This window comes from Oratosquilla oratoria, chromosome 25 (genome assembly GCF_046742065.1).
Source record: "Oratosquilla oratoria isolate Oo_2021 chromosome 25, ASM4674206v1, whole genome shotgun sequence".
NCBI classification, from domain to species: domain Eukaryota; kingdom Metazoa; phylum Arthropoda; class Malacostraca; order Stomatopoda; family Squillidae; genus Oratosquilla; species Oratosquilla oratoria.
Genome location: NC_134801.1, coordinates 59,061,404 through 59,078,576, shown reverse-complemented (window position 1 = coordinate 59,078,576; position 17,173 = coordinate 59,061,404).

Genomic DNA, 17,173 nt, shown 5'->3' with positions numbered 1-17,173 from the left:
TTTTTTACGAAATAATTTACCTACCAATGGCAACTCTGAATTTCTGTCTCTTTCATGGACGGACATTCACTGTAGATGTATATCCACAGTAAATAACTGTAAAACATGGACACGTACAGAATAAAACTCACAAAAGGCGAAATTCCCCGGTACTGGACAATACGAATTCTAGACTATACTTGAGTAGTATAATGCTGGACGTACTTGAGAATGCTTGATGGCAGATACATGGTGAATATGGCCCACAGGAATAAAAGAGTATATTCTGGGTCGTTAGAAGAATTCCAACCACCCCAACACCCAAACTCAGAACAGACAATATGATAATTACTTCCTCCTCACAATAAATATCCATACTTGAGAAGAATACTCCTCAACTTAAGTCTTATCTGTGTGTGTGTGTGTGTGTGTGTGTGTGTGTGTGTGTGTGTGTGTGTGTGTGTGTGTGTGTGTGTGTGTGTGTGTATGTGAGATTCACCATAGTCTTGGATAACGTGTTGGACTCGTGATCGACAGCTATTTCCCTCCCGGAAGAGAGCTCAGAGCTCATATATGACCGATCTATGGGTAATGCTGTGACCTTACACACACACACACACATCCAACTCCCCGCCCACGAGAGTTGGAGTAACGACCCGCAGCGCAGCGATACTGAAATTATTTCAACCCTGGGCGGGATTCGAACCCAGACCGCCGTAGTGGGGGCCGGAAACTCTAACCACTGCGTCACGAGTCGCGCGCGCGCGCGTGTGTGTGTGTGTGTGCGCACGTGTGTGAGTTCACGGTTTACTTGGGGGTAAAGTTTCCTTTGGAACCGAGGTTCTTTTATAGGACCACTGAACCAGGGGCTCGAGGTTCTTATAGAAGCCAAGTTTCTATTGGGGTCAGGATTCCTTTTAGGCTGCTCTTGGGGTCGAGGCTCCTTCAGGGATAGGGGTTCCACCTGGGGACAGGGTTACTACAAGGGGCAGGGTTCCTACAGGGAGCGAGTTTCCTCCAGGGATCGAGGTTCCTCCTGGGATCGAGTTCCTCCATGGGTCGGGGTTCCTCTTGAATCTAGGGTTCCTCCAAAGGCAGGGGTTCCTCCTGCGGCTGGGGTTCCTCCAGGGGTTGGGGTTCCTCCTGCGGCTGGGGTTCCTCCTGAGGCTGGGGTTCGTCTTGCGGCTGGGGTTCCTCCTGTGGCTGGGGTTCCTCCTGAGACCGAGGTTCCTCCTGTAGCCCGGGTTCCGCCTGCGGCTGGAGTTCCGCCTGTGGCTGGGGTTCCTCCTGTGGCTGGGGTTCCTCCAGGGGCTGGTGTTCCTCCTGTGGCTGGGGTTTCCCCTGTGGCTGGGGTTCCTCCTGTGGCTGAGGTTCCTCCAGGGGCCGGAGTTCCTCCTGTGGCTGGGGTTCCTCCTACGGCCGTGGTTCCTCCAGGGGCCGTGGTTCCTCCTGCGGCTGGGGTTCCTCCTGCGGCCGTGGTTCCTCCTGTGGCTGTGGTTCTTCCTGTGGCTGTGGTTCCTCCTGCGGCCGTGGTACCTCCAGGGGCTGGGGTTCCTCCTGCGGCTGGGGTTCCTCCTGTGGCTGGGGTTCTATCCTGTGGCTGGGATTCTTCCTGTGGCTGGGGTTCCCCCAGGTGCCGGGATTCCTCCTGCGGCTGTGGTTCCTCCAGGGGCCGGGGTTCCTCCTGCGGCTGGGGTTCCTCCAGGGTCCGGGGTTCCTCCTGCGGCTGGGGTTCCCCCAGGGTCCGGGGGTCCTCCTGCGGCTGGGGTTCCTCCAGAGGCAGGGGTTCCTCCTACGGCTGTGGTTTCTCCTGCGGACGTGGTTCCTCCTGGGGCTGTGGTTCCTACTGCGGCCGTGGTTCCTCCTGCGGCTGTGGTTCCTCCAGGGTCTGGGGTTCCTCCTGCGGCTGGGGTTCCTCCTGAGGCTGGGGTTCGTCCTGCGGCTGGGGTTCCTCCTGGGGCTGGGGTTCCTCCTGCGGCCATGGTTCCTCCTGCGGCTGGGTTTCCTCCTGCGGCTGGGGTTCCTCCTGCGGCTGGGGTTCCTCCTGTGGCTGGGGTTCCTCCTGCGGCTGGGGTTCTTCCTGCGGCTGGGGTTCCTCCTGCGGCTGGGGTTCCTCCTGTGGCTGGGGTTCTTCCTGCGGCTGGGGTTCCTCCTGCGGCTGGGGTTCCTCCAGGGGCTGGGGTTCCTCCTGTGGCTGAGGTTCCTCCAGGGGTTGGGGTTCCTCCTGCGGCTGGGGTTCCTCCTGCGGCTGGGGTTCGTCCTGCGGCTGGGGTTCCTCCTGAGGCCGAGGTTCCTCCTGTAGCCCGGGTTCCGCCTGCGGCTGGGGTTCCGCCTGTGGCTGGGGTTCCTCCTGCGGCTGGGGTTCCTCCTGCGGCTGGGGTTCCTCCAGAGGCTGGTGTTCCTCCTGTGGCTGGGGTTTCCCCTGTGGCTGGGGTTCCTCCTGTGGCTGAGGTTCCTCCAGGGGCCGGGGTTCCTCCTGCGGCTGGGGTTCCCCCAGGTGCGGGGGTTCTTCCTGCGGCTGGGGTTCCCCCAGGGTCCGGGGTTCCTCCTGCGGCTGGGGTTCCCCAAGAGGACGGGGTTCCTCCTGCGGCTGGGGTTCCCCCAGAGGATGGGGTTCCTCCTGCGGCTGGGGTTCCTCCTGCGGCTGTGGTTCCTCCAGGGGCCGGGGTTCCTCCTGTAGCCCGGGTTCCGCCTACGGCTGGGGTTCCTCCTGCGGCTGGGGTTCCTCCTGTGGCTGGGGTTCCTCCTGTGGCTGGGGTTCTTCCTGCGGCTGGGGTTCCTCCTGCGGCTGGGGTTCCTCCTGCGGCTGGGGTTCCTCCTGTGGCTGGGGTTCTTCCTGCGGCTGGGGTTCCTCCTGCGGCTGGGGTTCCTCCTGCGGCTGGGGTTCCTCCTGCGGCTGGGGTTCCTCCTGCGGCTGGGGTTCCTCCTGTGGCTGGGGTTCCTCCTGTGGCTGGGGTTCCTCCTGCGGCTGGGGTTCCTCCTGCGGCTGGGGTTCCTCCTGTGGCTGAGGTTCCTCCAGGGGCCGGGATTCCTCCTGTGGCTGGGGTTCCCCCAGGTGCCGGGGTTCCTCCTGCGGCTGTGGTTCCTCCAGGGGCCGGGGTTCCTCCTGCGGCTGGGGTTCCTCCTGCGGCTGGGGTTACTCCTGCGGCTGGGGTTCCTCCTGTGGCTGGGATTCTTCCTGGGGCTGTGGTTCCTCCTGCGGCTGGGGTTCCGCCTGCGGCTGGGGTTCCTCCAGGGGCTGGTGTTCCTCCTGCGGCTGGGGTTCCTCCAGGGGCTGGGGTTCCTCCAGGGGCCGAAGTTCCTTTAGGGGCTGGTGTTCCTCCTGCGGCTGGGGTTCCTCCAGGGGCTGGGGTTCCTCCAAGGGCCGGGGTTCCTCCAGGGGCCGAAGTTCCTTTAGGGGCTGGGGTTCCCCTTCGGCTGGGGTTCCCCCAGGGCCGGGGCTTTACCTGGGGCCGGGATTCCTCATAGGGCCGAGGTTCCTCTGGGGACTGGGGTTCCTCCAGGGGCCGAAGTTCCTTTAGGGGCCTAGGTTACTCGTGGGGCACAAAGTTCCCTCTGTGGCCAGGGTTCCTTCAGGGGCCTGGGGTTACTCCTGGGGCAAGGGGTTACTTCGGGGGACAAAATTTCTCCTTGGGCTTGGGTTCTTTCACACGCACGAGGTTCACTTGGGTCTGATGTTCTTTTAGAAGCCCGAAATTCTTTTTGTATTGAGGTTTCATTTCGTTTCTCTTACCCTCATTTTTTTTTCTTTTTTTTTGGGGGGAGGGGTTAACTTGCGACTGGAATTCTATTTATTTCAGGGCTATCTGTGAGGCCGTGGTTTCATTTAAGGATCGGGAATCCTTTGGGATTGGCGTGTCCTTTGTTCCTGGGTCTCCCGGGTTTCCTTTGGTGTCGAAGTTACTTGGTGCCCGAAGGATATTTATGGCTCAAAGTTCCTTTGGGAGTCTGGGTTCGTCCTGGGGGGCCTCAGTTCCTCGATTTATATCCGTCGTTCTGCCCCAACTGGACTGCCCCAGCCTCCGAAAAACTCGGTATCCAATGGACACAAACCAGTAGCTCAGATTGGCCGATATAGAACGTACTTTCTTGGTATGCCGCATTGCCATCAAGACTTTCTCATTTTATTACTTATATAAATACATACATATGGATATATATAGATATATATATATATATATATATATATATATATATATATATATATGTGTGTGTGTGTGTGTACATATGTATATATGCGTATATATATGCATATATGCATGTATATGTATATATATATACATATGCATGTATATATATATATATATATAATATATATATATACATTATATACATGCACATATATTCGTATACCTATTTGCATATACTCGTATATCTATACTTGCATGTGTAAATATGTATGCTTGTATGTATACATGTATGCATATGTGTATGTGTACATATGTATATTTGTATGCATATATCTTTGTGTGTGTGTGTGTGTGTGTGTGTGTGTGTGTGTGTGTAGGGGGTAATCGAGGGGGTACTAACCCCGTTTTTAAGTGATAAATTAAGAAGAGAAAGTCTCTGTTTATGACAATAATAGCTGGGATTTACGGTCCTTCTCTGTAAATCCCAGCCAACATTTGGCAACACATGTCCTATCTCAACCTAATATAACTGATCGTAACCTCACCTAAGTTAAACTAACTTGATTGTTATCGTTAGATTAAGGTTTGCAGAAAACGTGACACGCGTCTTTCTCGTGAGAGCGTGAGAATGATCCCGCATGTCTCCTGGTGAATGCCACTTGCCCCAGCTATGACTCACCACGGTCTTGGACCACGTGTTGGACTCGTGATCGACAGCTATTACCCTCCTGGATGAGATAATGGGTAATGCTGTAACCTTACACACGCGCGCATACACAACTCCTTGCCCACGAGAGTTGGATTGCCGACTGGCAGTGCAGTGATGCTGAAATTATTTCACCCCTGGGCGGGAATCGAACTCGGACCACTAGATTAGCAGTTGCGAACGGTACCACTGCGCCGTCGACCAATGTAACGACGTTCTGGTGTAGGTGAGGAATATCTTACGCCTGAGGACGCCAAGCTACTACCAAAACCGCCACCTTTGCCTTGCGTGCTTTGGCGTGGTGTGAAGGGAGGTCGAAAACAATGTGCTACAGGGACCAACGTCAGCTCCACTCGTAATGACCCCGATTCGAACCCTAACCATTTACCAAGAACCACCAATTTCTTTAGCCGTCCGAGCACAGAGGGCAAAGGTGGCGTGGCGTAGGATACTCACGTGTTTTGATTAACTTTTCCATTTTATTCTGGTTGGTGTCAGACTACTTCATTCATTTCCCTGATGTCCCCTCATTGGCGACGGGGATGTGAACAGCCAATCTCGATTATATGCTATCTCAGTAAACTCGAAACAGTATGAATAAAATTAGTTGGAAGCAATTGAGTCACGTCGATATAATTACATCTCATTTCCGCGCGGGGCGATGAAGCTTCAAGGTTCAGTATGCCCTCAATATATTCTTCAAGGGCTGGGGTTTATCCTGTGGCCGGGGTTTCTCATAGGGCCGGGGTTTCTCATAGGGCCGGGGTTTCTCATAGGGCCGGGGTTTCTCATAGGGCCGGGGTTTCTCATAGGGCCGGGGTTTCTCATAGGGCCGGGGTTTCTCATAGGGCCGGGGTTTCTCATAGGGCCGGGGTTTCTCATAGGGCCAGGGTTTCTCATAGGGCCGGGGTTTCTCATAGGGCCAGGGTTTCTCATAGGGCCGGGGTTTCTCATAGGGCCAGGGTTTCTCATAGGGCCATGGTTTCTCATAGGGCCGGGGTTTCTCATAGAGCCGGGGTTTCTCATAGGGCCGGGGTTTCTCATAGGGCCAGGGCCGGGGTTTCTCATAGGGCCGGGGTTTCTCATAGGGCCAGGGTTTCTCATAGGGCCGGGGTTTCTCATAGGGCCGGGGTTTCTCATAGGGCCGGGGTTTCTCATAGGGCCGGGGTTTCTCATAGGGCCGGGGTTTCTCATAGGGCCAGGGTTTCTCATAGGGCCGGGGTTTCTCATAGGGCCGGGGTTTCTCATAGGGCCGGGGTTTCTCATAGGGCCAGGGTTTCTCATAGGGCCGGGGTTTCTCATAGGGCCAGGGTTTCTCATAGGGCCGGGGTTTCTCATAGGGCCAGGGTTTCTCATAGGGCCAGGGTTTCTCATAGGGCCGGGGTTTCTCATAGGGCCGGGGTTTCTCATAGGGCCGGGGTTTCTCATAGGGCCGGGGTTTCTCATAGGGCCGGGGTTTCTCATAGGGCCGGGGTTTCTCATAGGGCCGGGGTTTCTCATGTGTCCGGTGTGGCTCATAGGGCCGGGGTTTCTCATAGGGCCGGGGTTTCTCATAGGGCCGGGGTTTCTCATAGGGCCGGGGTTTCTCATAGGGCCAGGGTTTCTCATAGGGCCGGGGTTTCTCATAGGGCCAGGGTTTCTCATAGGGCCGGGGTTTATCCTGTGGCCGGGGTTCCTTCTGGGGCCGGACTTCCTGTGGCCGAGGTTCCTTGTCTTCATGGTCCGTGTCAACAACATCGTTAACCAATCGGGCAAGGTGTATGCCTTGTCTGGCTACCTACCTTATAAGGTCGTAGAGGCCTTTTGGTATATAGATATAGATCAAGGGTTCTTAAAATTGTTCAATCCAGTCCTCCCTTCATGAATTCTCAACATTTATTTGGCTCCTCTTCATTTTTCTTCCAAATTCCACTCCGCCAAGAAATAAAAAAATAAAAATAGATAAATAAATAGATAATAAAATAATAATAATAACAGTGATAATAACATCAATATAATAGATAAAATAATAATAATAATAATAAGTTAATGAAAAGATACCCTTTGCTTTATTACAAATTTGACATTAATAATCACCTTATTTTTAATAGATTTTTGTGATTCCTCACATTATATAGAAATGTATAATTTATAACATCAGGCCATGCCCTCCCTAAAATCTTATCATGTCTCCCTTGGGAGTAATTGGCTCCCAGGTTAAGAACCACTGATATAAATAGATCATTTACAACGAGCATAAGCCCAATGGGTCATAAAAAGCCCATAAATATCGTGGATTTAGGGCCAGAAGACATAAGCTGCCCATAATGTCCTCGAAGATGTCACATAATCTAGTTCAGTATTTCCCAAACTAGGGGGCGCGACCCCGCCTCTAGGGGGGCGTGAGGAGAATACAAGGGGGGCGTGAATTCATCTGCTCAAAAATCATTGTTTTAACAAGAGCAATTAAATAATTCCAAGAACAAGTGTATGTCATTACATACGTGCAAAGTGTAATTCTGTCACCCCAATATGTTTGTTTTCGAACTAAACAATGCTAAGATATAAATGGAGATAATATGCAATTTCATTAAAAAAAAAAAAAAAAAAAAAAAAAAAAAAAAAAACACAAAAAAAAAAAAAAAAAAAAAAAAACACCTTGGGAGCGGGTCTGCTGGAAGCAAAAATGGGGGCGCCATATATGGTAATTTGGGAACTACTACTTTAAGTGGACGTGAAGGCGAGACGTCTAGACCGTACGGCGTGGTACCACGGTAACCTGGGGTATGGTTTTGGTATCTGGAAACAAAGTATAAGAAAACTGTGATCAATTTCATAACCAACCCCCCAACGCACACATACACCAACCGATAAAGGTTCAAAGTGCTCCGGCGTCACTCAGGTCATGATGACGTTTTCCTATCACTTAATTTCTCGTGTGGGAGCATTAATGGTTTGGTTAGGTTAGATCAGGTTGGATTAGGTTAGATCAGAGGTGGGGAACCTGCGGCCTTCCGGGCCATCAAGTGCGGCCTTCTGCGGCCTTTGATACACATTTTTTTTGAAAGACCTTGAATATTTTTTAAGTCTGAAATCATTATACACCTGAAACTTATAATGTACACCACACACATAGACGAAAGCAAAGTTAACCGTGTTCAGTGACGTCACTCCCAGAAATTGGAACGATTTTTATACATATGTATATTTTTAAAATTAAGAAAATATTTTTAAACTGAATTTTTAGGGAGGGGGTGGAAAACTTACACCGTCCCCTAAAAAGGGATAAAATAATTGAGAAAAAAAAATTGTTCAGTGCGGCCTCTATGTAGGACGATGAATTGTAAGGTGGCCTTCATGCACAAAAAGGTTCCCCACCCCTGGGTTTGATAATAATAATAATAATAATAATAAAAAAAAAAAAGTTACCATGACCTGAGCGACGGCGGAGCACCCCGGATCCCCACCAATCAGAGTGCGCGTGCGAACGGGGAGGGGGGGGGGATTCTACAATTGATATGAAAACTGTCATAGTGATTAGTCATAAAAGAATTAAATAAAGTAATTATCTTGTTTAAGAGGGAAATTTGCAAGAATTGGTTTACCCACAGACAGGTTAACGAATGGAATAGACTTAGTAATCATGTAGTGAGCGCTGAAACTATCGGTTGTTTTAAGAGTTTTAAGAGAAATTGAGGTAACTTTAAGGATAGGGATGGAAGGTGGTAAGGGACATGGCACTGCCTAATGTAGGCCTTATGGTCTCTTGCAGTCTCCTCCATTCCTATGTTTACTTCTGTTGCAGAGACTATCACTGGCGGACTTTTAGATTTTTTTTCGGTTAAATGTGGATCAAAACTCCATTTTGATACCAATACACCTTATCACAGTGTTGAAGATCATCATTTTCTATCTATACATGGAAGACGCCTGTTACTGTTATGCGACCATCAATCAACAGAACAAGAGAGACCGATTAGTTTTGTAGAGGTGATGCAGTTTGTCCAACAAGAGATCTTCTTGGGGTTATGGGGGAGACTTGTAGCAAACTTCGGGAAGCCTGAGATCTGAAGGGGAGATAATGTCAGTCCCGAACTGTTCCAGGACCTGGAAAACCAATAGTTTTAACCTCGGCTCAAGACATTCAGAGTGACCCTCTGAATTGGATAGACCTTATGTTAAAGTCTTAAGAACATAAGAATGGAGGAGACATAAGAGACTATAAGGCCTACACTAGGCAGTTCCATGTCCCTTAACACCTTTCATTCTTATCCATAAAGTTTTCTATGCTAGTCTATGTTTCAGCGCTCACTACATGGTTACTAAGTCTATTCCATTTGTTAACCACTCTATTGGTAAACCAGTTCTTAATTAATTTCCTTCTTAAAACTGAATTTGTCCAATTCAAATTCATTACTACGAATCCTGCCCTGCTGTCTTAATATGATGACCTTGGCTGCATCACCCTTGTTAGAGCCCTTGAGCCATTTGAATACATCTATTAAACCACTTCACACTTTACGTCCTTCGAAAACTACCCATTACACCATCGTTAACATTACTTTTTCACTATTCATTTTGGTGGTCTGCACTACCTTATCGTCTTTGCTTATGACGGTCCGTCGGTGTTCGATGACGACAGTGCTCCGGTGAGGTGAGGTGGTTATTAGTGAAGCTGGATGGTGATGCTGAGGTCTTTGTCGCTGATGCCAAAGGAGATGACTGTGGAGCCCAATCTTTTATCCATTTATCCTTCCACGCTCCGTGCAAGTCAGAGCTGGATAGAATAGATAAAATCTATTGTAGAGCTCATGTCTATCGTCTATCTATCTATCGATATACCAAAAAACCTCTTCCCCCTTATAAGAGAGGTAGCCGGTCAAAGCAATCACCCACCTTACATCCATCCCATATTTCTTTAAACCCTCATCTATTTTTTCTTTGTAGCTTGGATTCTTGTGGATGAAGGATCTTCTCTGTTCGAATTCTTGTGGCGAACAAGCATTGACACTCACGGGATAAGTCTGTAACACTTAAAAATTCTGTTTTGGCGCCAGAGAATTTTATTCGGATTAGAGAAACCTCCACCCACCAAAGGAAGATGATGATGATAAGGAAGATGATGATAAAGAAGAAGTAGAAGAAAACAATTCTATTCAGCTTAGAGAAACCTCCACCCACCAAAGGAAGAAGATGAAGTAGTAGTAGTAGTAGTAGTGGGAGAAGAAAAAAAGAAGAAGAAAGAGAAGAAAAAGAAAGAATAATAAGGAAAAGAGAGAGAAAAAAAGGAACTCAACTTACCGCTGTGAAAAAAAAACATCGTCAGACTACCGATACCATGATAAACCAAATTTGGCCACTTAGATAGCTTATTCTAGCTATCATCTATTGATCATATTCACCTCATGAATTTATACCTTCAAAAGGGTTCAGAACATACTAGCCATATAACTTCCATGCTGACAACACTATTTAACTGCGGAGCACCATTTCTTGCCCGGGTAGAAGAAAATCCAAACACATAAAGCCGATCTGCACAATGGAAGACCTGAAGAAATGGTTCTCAACTCATTCAACTCATGTCAGCCGCTTGTGGTGTAGATACGAAAAACCGTATATGGTAGGCCTCGCGCCGGCCCGTACATCCGAATATCATCTGATGCGGCTTGACCGCGCGAGGACTGACGTCATATTTTTCTGGTGTTTGATCAAACATTTTGGTGTTTTATGATTTTTTGTTTTATTTGACCAAATGACAAGAATCTTGTCATCGGAGTTTAAAGGGTTAACCTTGTTGGAGGTACTGAACCCCGCAAGTTTCATACATGCATTCATCGAACCCTTCATAGTTGGAAAAATAAAATGTGTTTTTTTTTTCCCTTCAAATTCAAAACATAGGACCTATATACTGTATTAGTGCACAAACTGTATCATGGATCATTTGCACACGAAATGACCGTGTTCAAAGAACAAAACCAACAAAACATGAATTTCACATAAAACAAAGTCATAATGAATATTTACTGCAAATCAATGTGACTTTTGCTGTTGCCTCTCGGAGACAAATTTCAGAAATGCGCCGAACCGTCGAACTCCGGAAACTGACTCATCGAACCACTGGGGTTCGATCGAACCAAGGTTAACAAACACTGGCCTAAAGATACCCCGTAAACCAGGGGTTCTCAGCCTTGCTTGGCTCATGCACCCCTTTCACCATTTGCCAGAATGTCATTCTCCCCCTCCTTTCCAAGATTGCCTGTTTCAAAAGGTGCATTCTAAATAATATGCAGATATTATCGCACAGCGTAACACTTTTCTAATCCTAAGATTTACCTGGATCAGCACTGGTATAATTCCAGCCCAGGTGACAGGCCAGATAGGCCAGAGCCTATATTTGCTTTCCTCACTCCGTAAACTTAATGTGGTCACAATTCACCCCCAGAAAACCCAAAATTCCCCCCTGGGGGTGAATTTCACCCCTAATGAGAGCCCCTGCCGTAAACCTTTGACAAAGGCTAGGAAGTTCCCGCAAACGAATAAAATCGTCTGGAGGGCGGAAGAAAATAATTTGGCTCTAAAGCCAGACTGAATACATATAGCCGATTTGTGCAATGGAAGGGCTAGAGATACATTAGACCCTGTTCACACTAGCGATTTCAACCGCCGCGGTTTGAACCGCGGCGGTTCAATTACAGTGCCAGGGCTTTCACATTCGCCCAATTTTCCTTTGACTATGCGCAACCGCAGCGGTTTCCGCGCGGTTCAAACCGGTAATGTGAAAAGGGCCTTAACATGGGTTAAGCATTTCCCAAGCAAATACAAACATCTATCGGCACTCCAAGGGTCCTTCGGTACCTGTTGGTACCTTCCCTGGTTGTCGTCAGGCGATTTTATTCATCTATATGGTGTTCGTTTGTAATAGTGAAGGGTCTAATCACACTTGTACCGACACAGCTGGACCTGGCGACCCAATCACAAGAGTCACTTGAATCTAGTGAGTAATCAATCATCCTATAAAATCAGGCGCCACCCATTTATCAAACTTATTTTTTTTAATCTACTCGCTCTCAAGAGCGTCAAAAGATAAAACAAATAAATATATAAAATCAAAATAATGTGTAAAAGATTAATTTCTTTCTCAAAAATTAAACATATATATATATATATATATATATATATATATATATATATATATATAAGAAACCACGGGGAAACCAAAAGAACGATATACTAAACGTTTTCGTCTATTAAGACATCTTCAGAGTATACAGGGCTATCAGTAAAGGTAACATATATACAGTTATAAGAAAGAAACTAGGAAGAGTCACATCACTAATTATGCATTCCGTGGGGTGTTGTTACACAAATGAAAATACATATAAATGTACACATCGACCAAAATATACATAAATATATACAAAATTACATATATAAATGATAATATGAATAAAGAGTGAGTAAATGAATAGATGTATTACAAGTTTTGTGAACAACCATTGGTCATACAACAATCCACTCCGTGGAGAGTCGTTACACAAATAAAACACATATATAAATACACATCTATAAATATATACATAAAAATATACAAAATTACACATACGAGAATAAATACATAGATGAGTTGACAAGTATGTGGATAACAATTGGCCACACAAGAATTATGGTGGTGTGTCATGATATTGTTGGGCTATCTTATTAATAATAAAATTATCTCGTTTATACTCAAGTTAAGATTGCCATTGAAAATACCTCTGATGAAACTAGATTCGATTATGTTTATTTTCAATGAAGAATTGCAAACAGCAATTTCCTTTGCATTGTCCCAATCATTGCTATGGTTAGTGTCCCTTATATGAACAAAAAACCCTACTAGGCAACTGGCCTATTCTGACACAGTACTTGTGCTGTCTCATCCTTATATCCAATTCTTTCCCAGTTTGGCCAATATAGCAAGAACTACAGTGTTTACAGTGAAATCTGTAGACACATCCTGTATTATTACAAGGAGAATTTTTGATGATGAGTTCTGTAATTGTGCTGTTCTTAAATATGACTTTGATGTTGAACTCCTTTAGGATACGAGGAAGTCTTAAAGCAGGGGTTCTCATTAGGGGTGAAATTCACCCCCAAGGGGAGAATTTTGGGATTTCTGGGGGTGATTTGAGGAAAGCAATTATAGGTTTTGGCCTATCTGGCCTGTCACCTGGGCTGGATTTATACTAATATGGGAAAAATATATACTAATTTGGAAAAAATAAAAGGGTTTTTAGTAATATTTGCACATTATTTAGAATGCACCTTTTCAAACAGACAATCTTGGAAAGGAGGGGGGGAATGACATTCTGACAAATGGTGAAAAGGGTGAATGGGCCAAGTAAGGCTGAGATCCCCTGTCTTAAAGTTTTCGCGAAATGGGAGAACTAAAAGGTTCTTAAAGAATTTAGCTTTTCGGATGACGTTATAATACTATTTCCTGGCCCTATTCTGTGATCTATCTACAACATATTTTGGATATTTCAGGTCTGATGCAATTTTAACTATCCTTTTCAGTATATCAAATAATCAACTATGCTGTGTCTGTTGCTTAACAAAGGCCTTTCCCATACCATCCCATGACCCACACTTTTTTATTTTGTCTCTCCACTTTCTGTCTAGTTTCCCTCTTCCACGCTTTCCGTATCGCGGCGTCCAGTCAGCAACACGCTTCCTTCATCGTCCATCATTCTTTGGGACTAAATTTCCTTCAAATATCATTTCCTCTCTTCTGCTGGTTCCACAAAAGATATAATTCCAGTCTGCCCTCTCACCTAATTTGCCTTCTGCCTTTAATGGCACTCACAATGGTCTTTCAATGGCACTCCCAATGGTACTCCCACTATTGGTCACTCCTCTCCTCACTCCTCAACTTTGTCTCTATCAACTCTCCTCAATTTCCGAGTCTCATCTGTAAATTATAACTGGCAATATACAGTGATTGCAAACTTTGCCTACAAATTCATATCCGACAAGTTTGGTACAGAGGAATTTGATTAACCATATTAACCTTTCTGGCATGTAGTGTGTGTAAGGTGTGTGTGTGTTTGTGTGTGTGTGTGTGTGTGTGTGTGTGTGTGTGTGTGTGTGTGTGTGTGTGTGTGTGTGTGTGTGTGTGTGTGTGTGTGTTTCACCATGGTCTTGGATCGCGTGTTGGACTCATGATCAAGAGCTACTACCCTTCCAGAAGAGAGCTCAGAGCTCATATATGACCGATCTCTGGGTAATGCTCTGACCTCACACGCACACACACGCTTCCAACTCCCCGCCCACGAGAGTTGGAGTAACAACCCGCAGTGCAGCGATACTGAAATTATTTCAACCCTGGGCGGGATTCGAACCCGGACCTCCATAGTGGCAGCCGAGAACTCTATCACTGCGACATGGGTGTGTGTGTGTGTGTGTGTGTGTGTGTGTGTGTGTGTGTGTGTGTGTGTGTGTGTGTGTCTCCTTGCCTTTTGCTAACCCAAGTCGCATTCTTGTGATGCAGTCAAGCATTCTTGATTAAACTTTAAATTTAAGTTTTAAGTTTAGACGAACTATTCGTCCTCAGAAGTTTTCGAGGTCCAGATAAACTTTGCCATCGGTCAAGTTCGTTCCCCTTGACGCTCTCGACCGAAAAGTTTAAGTCTCGTTTCGCACGCATCGACTTTTCGCCGTGCGCCGTCCACGACACGACGTCGTGCTCTCAAACAACCATGCGTGTCTACGGACGCTTTCACACATCACGAACATGACCACGTGTGAAAAGTGTCCATAGACACCCGTGGTTGTTTGAGAACACGACGTCGTGTCGTGGACGGCTAACGGCGAAAAGTTGGTCCGTGTGAAACGATCAGCATAACTTCGGAGGAACAAAATGGTGGAATCCGAACTTGGAACCTCCATAGCCTCGTTTTACACGTATCGACTTTTCGCCGTGCGCCATCCACGACACGACGTCGTGACGTGTGAAAGTGACCACAGACACTCGTGGTTATTTGAGAGCACGACGTCGTGTCGTGGACGGCGCACGGCGAAAAGTCGGTACGTGTGAAACGAGCCTATCGATTGGTACCAGCAAGTAGGACGAGTTCAGAAACTTTTTTTTTTCTCGTAAATATGAAACTGAACAATAAAGTAAGCAAAATGCATTTCTCTTAGATTTTTCATTACTAGAGGATTTTTTTAAGTAGTTAGGCTATCTACTTAGAGGTGTTTAGAGGCAATAGTATACCAAATTCGTTCCTAAACAAAGGATTACAAATGAGGAGCATGCCGAAAGAAGACCTTTTAGTCCATAACTAGGTCGGATGCGAAACTATTATAATACACATAAATTAATCAAATAAATAAAAATAATAATAACATGAATAATAAAGATGAGGACTTCATATGGTTTAACGTCACAAACTCCCCCCTATCGGAAGGCGAGTACGGTGCCCCTTACAGAAGACTTTGTGGCGTGGAATTTAATAAACCATACCCTTGGTTCAACTTCGCCGGTGGCAGGATTCGAACCGCCATCCCCTCGACCTTCGTCACAAGTACCGACGCCATAACGTCTCCCTGGTGACCAATGTACATGAAAACAAGACGGTTATTGGCTGAAGATCGGAGAGAGAGAGAGAGTGATCATCTGAGGATAATCCTTTTATTAAGGTTTGATCGGTGCGATTGATTATATATTAGCCTACCAGAGCCAATGGCGTGTGATGACGTGCATTCTACTACCTGGCATCCTATTTGGGTAAGCGCGTTAGTTGTAGGTTCGGTTAAAATAACCAGCCTCGTAATTTGCAGCTTGAAGCAACACAGCCCCATTCAAAGAAAACAAAGAATTAGAACTTTAGAAAATCGCTTGACGATCATCGTTGAGCCATGAACGATTATCGTTGAGTCGATAATCGCACCGAGGAAAATGTACCTTCGGTATGACGTTTCGCTTATTAGAGGTTTACTTGATAAAGCTATAACAAGCGACACGTCATACAATAATCGCTCCGTGATCACGAAGCGTTTCTTTAGATAGACATGTCGGCAGCTGTCAATTACTGTACACACATCCAAAGGGATTACTTGCCAGGGTGACACAAACAGGGTCATCATATTAAGACAAAAGGGCAGGACTGGCAGTAACGCAATCAAATTAGATTTAGAATTAAGAAGGAAATAGGCAAGAATTGGTTTACTAATAGGGCAATCAACGAATGGAATAGACTTAGTAACCATATAGCGCTTAAAATATTGCTTGTTTTAAGAAACGGTTTGACAATTTTATGGAGACGACAGATGGTAACGGACTTGGAACTGCCTAGTGTAGACCTTATGGTCTCTTGCAGTCTCCTTCGTTCTTATGTTCAGTGATGAGGTGCTTTTTGATTTGTCTTGAAGCAGACTAGTAACAAGAGTCCATATGCTGAAAACCCTTCCTCCGATCTCTCACGAAGATGATCTCAAGGTCCGACAAGGCCTCGTATTTAATGATACTGTGATACTGATTGTATTTCATTAACATACAAATGACGTGACGGATAATAATGTGAATAGGATTCTTGCTCCAGTACACCTCGCTGTTGCTTTGGGAGAGAAATCTTAACCTGATTTTGCTACATTTAACGAAACGGTACCAAACACGTGGACAACAAATCATCTGGTTCTTACATTTCCTGAGACTTATTGCTCAATGATTTCATTCAGGTGAAGGACTGAGACAACGCCTCCTGAAGTACAAAAATATATATAAAAACGAATAAACAAATATATAAATAAGAAATAAATGAACAAGTGAATAAACAAAAAATAAATAGATGAATACATTAGTCAATAAATAAATAATAAAATGAATATATAAATACATAAGTAAACGAATAAACTATATATCTATATATATATATATATATATATATATATATATATATATATATATATATATATCTCAAAGGGCAAAGATATTTCAAAAACGAATATTTTTAAAAACATTATTTTTTTTCTCTAAACTTTTCATCAGAGGAATCTGAAATATTTCCGCTTCACACGACTTATTCAGGAGAATTTTCAAAACCGATCGAACTCTATCAGCCACTGAGCTGTTCAGAGGCAAGTTGTTGTTTCACACGCCCTGGTGGGTGTTTCGTGGGATGCGGGTATGAGCGACAGTTGATGTGTGATGACGTCATGTCGCAATTTTCCGCTTCCTTGGCGGGAATAAGCGTTTCCTGAAGCCCCTCTGGTGGTGATGAGAGGAAGTAGAAGAAGAAAGAAGAGAAAGTGAAGAGCTTGACAAAGACGAAGAAAGAAAAAGAAAAAAAGTAAATGAAGAGGACAATTAACAGACGAGGAAGACAAAAACGAAACAACAGAA